Source organism: Anguilla rostrata, chromosome 8 (assembly GCF_018555375.3).
Source record: "Anguilla rostrata isolate EN2019 chromosome 8, ASM1855537v3, whole genome shotgun sequence".
Lineage (NCBI taxonomy): Eukaryota > Metazoa > Chordata > Actinopteri > Anguilliformes > Anguillidae > Anguilla > Anguilla rostrata.
This window is the reverse complement of record NC_057940.1, coordinates 3,934,943-3,937,442: the sequence shown is the minus strand read 5'-3', so window position 1 is coordinate 3,937,442 and position 2,500 is coordinate 3,934,943. Positions and strand designations below refer to the sequence as shown.

General features: G+C 50.0%; 1 protein-coding gene across 1 annotated transcript in view; it reads left to right on the top strand.

Moving 5' to 3' along the window:
* LOC135260566 (uncharacterized) overlaps positions 1–2,500 on the top strand; it is a 99,176-nt gene that overhangs the window by 44,048 nt on the left and 52,628 nt on the right. The window contains exon 2 of the mRNA XM_064345896.1: positions 2,334–2,500. This exon is cut by the window's right edge and continues 1,495 nt beyond it. The gene's annotated coding sequence lies outside the window, so the exon portion shown is untranslated. The remainder of the gene's footprint in view (positions 1–2,333) is intronic.

Sequence of the window (2,500 nt, the reverse complement as noted above, 5' to 3'; positions counted from 1 at the left end):
AGGGTTGCCAGACGCCTGCTTTTCGGTTGGAATGTCGTGGTCCTGACCAATGTAACGTCCGGTCTGCGTCATCGATGGAAGAAATTTACTGTTAGTTAGTTAGTTAGTTAGCTAGTTTGTAATGGATGATTTCGTTTGTCAGTGTATGCCTGATCCAATGTCGGTTGCACCCCCATCCCCCCCCCCCCCCCCACGGTTCGACAGCTCCCGGCATTGTTTGCATCTCGTCGTGCGATGTCCGGTTTTCATTCCAAATTTAGCAACACACCCATTCTGATTCACTCTGATTCACGCTACACAGCATAGCCCTGGATTGTGACTCAAACCAGCGCCCACAGCACTACCTCAGGCAACACGCAACCCCCCTACTCCTGCTACGTATGTATGAGGAGTACCCCCCGCACCCCACCCCCCCCTCACCCCCCCCTGCTACGTATGTATGAGGAGTACCCCCCGCACCCCCTCCTCCCCCCCCCCAAATCCCAGGGGTGAGGGTTATGGTGTGTGCTTTCGTTTTCTGGGGTCCTGCTTTGAGCATACAGCACTATGCTGTCATTAGGAACGTGCACTCATTTATACATTATTTATACACGGTTTATACAAGCTTTACACGTGATTTATAAACGCATTACAGATGATATATATATATACCTGTTTGCGAGTGCGTGTGCGTGTGTGTGTGTGTGTGGGCATGCGCGTGTGTGTGTATGTGTGTGTGCGTGCGTGTGTGTGTGTGTGTATGTGTGTGTGTGCGCATGTGTGTGTGTCGTGTGTGTGTATTTGTGTATATATGGTGTACACGATCCTAAGCCACATCACCCCCCCCCCCCCCCAGCAAGAGTTTCTGTCAGTCCCATTGTTGCCGCAAGAGGATCTGAAGTGGCTGCTTGAATGGAATGTGGAAAAACAGGGGGATAGAGAGGGAGAGAGAGTGAGAGAGAGAGGTGGAGAGAGAGACAGAGAGAATGAGGGAGAGAGAGAGAGAGGGGCATCCACAGGGGATATTCAGACTTCAGTCAGGCTTGAACGACTTTGGCTGCTACAGAGCTGGGTGTTCCAGCACTGAGCCACAACACACAACTCAACACTGCACTGAATCACACTTCCAACACTGATGCGCACAGCACACACACAACTCAACACTGCACTGAATCACACTGTTCCAGCACTGAGCCACAGCACACAAAACTCAACACTGCACTGAATCACACTGTTCCAGCACTGAGCCACAACACACACACAACTCAACACTGCACTGAATCACACTGTTCCAGCACTGAGCCACAACACACACAACTCAACACTGCACTGAATCACACTGTTCCAGCACTGAGCCACAACACACACAACTCAACACTGCACTGAATCACACTGTTCCAGCACTGATGCACACAGCACACACACAACTCAACACTGCACTGAATCACACTGTTCCAGCACTGAGCCACAACACACACACAACTCAACACTGCACTGAATCACACTGTTCCAGCACTGAGCCACAACACACACACAACTCAACACTGCACTGAATCACACTGTTCCAGCACTGATGCACACAGCACACACACAACTCAACACTGCACTGAATCACACTGTTCCAGCACTGAGCCACAACACACACAACTCAACACTGCACTGAATCACACTTCCAACACTGATGCGCACAGCACACACACAACTCAACACTGCACTGAATCACACTGTTCCAGCACTGAGCCACAACACGCACACAACTCAACACTGCACTGAATCACACTTCCAACACTGATGCGCACAGCACACACACAACTCAACACTGCACTGAATCACACTGTTCCAGCACTGAGCCACAACACACACAACTCAACACTGCACTGAATCACACTGTTCCAGCACTGAGCTACAGCACACACACAACTCAACACTGCACTGAATCACACTGTTCCAGCACTGAGCCACAGCACACACACAACTCAACACTGCACTGAATCACACTGTTCCAGCACTGAGCCACAACACACACAACTCAACGCTGCACTAAATCAGGCTGTTCCAACACTGATGCGCACAGCACACACACAACTCAACACTGCACTGACTCACAGTGTTCCAACACTGATGGGCACACCACACAGGTCTGCAAATCATGCAAATGTTTCTTTTGGCGTTTTTTCCACTCTTGGGTGTGCTTGCCAGTCGCCGTGGTACCGGGTGCAATTGCCAGTCTTTGCGGTAAGGGGATGCTACTGTTTGATGGCTAATTTGTTACCTCAGCCCGTGTAATTAATTCGCCAGCATGATAACTCTAATTATCTTTGTTTTTTTTTTTCTTCTCTCTCTCTCTCTCATAGGCTGCTGATACTGAGACCAGGCAGTGGAGAGAGGAAGAGAGGGATTGTGGGATGAGCGAATAATTGAGGGGTACGAGAGAGGGACGGAATAAAAGAACGAGGATGAAAAAGAATGAAGCAAACGACAGAACTACGCGCTCCCCCTAAACGGTAGCTGTAGCCGCGTC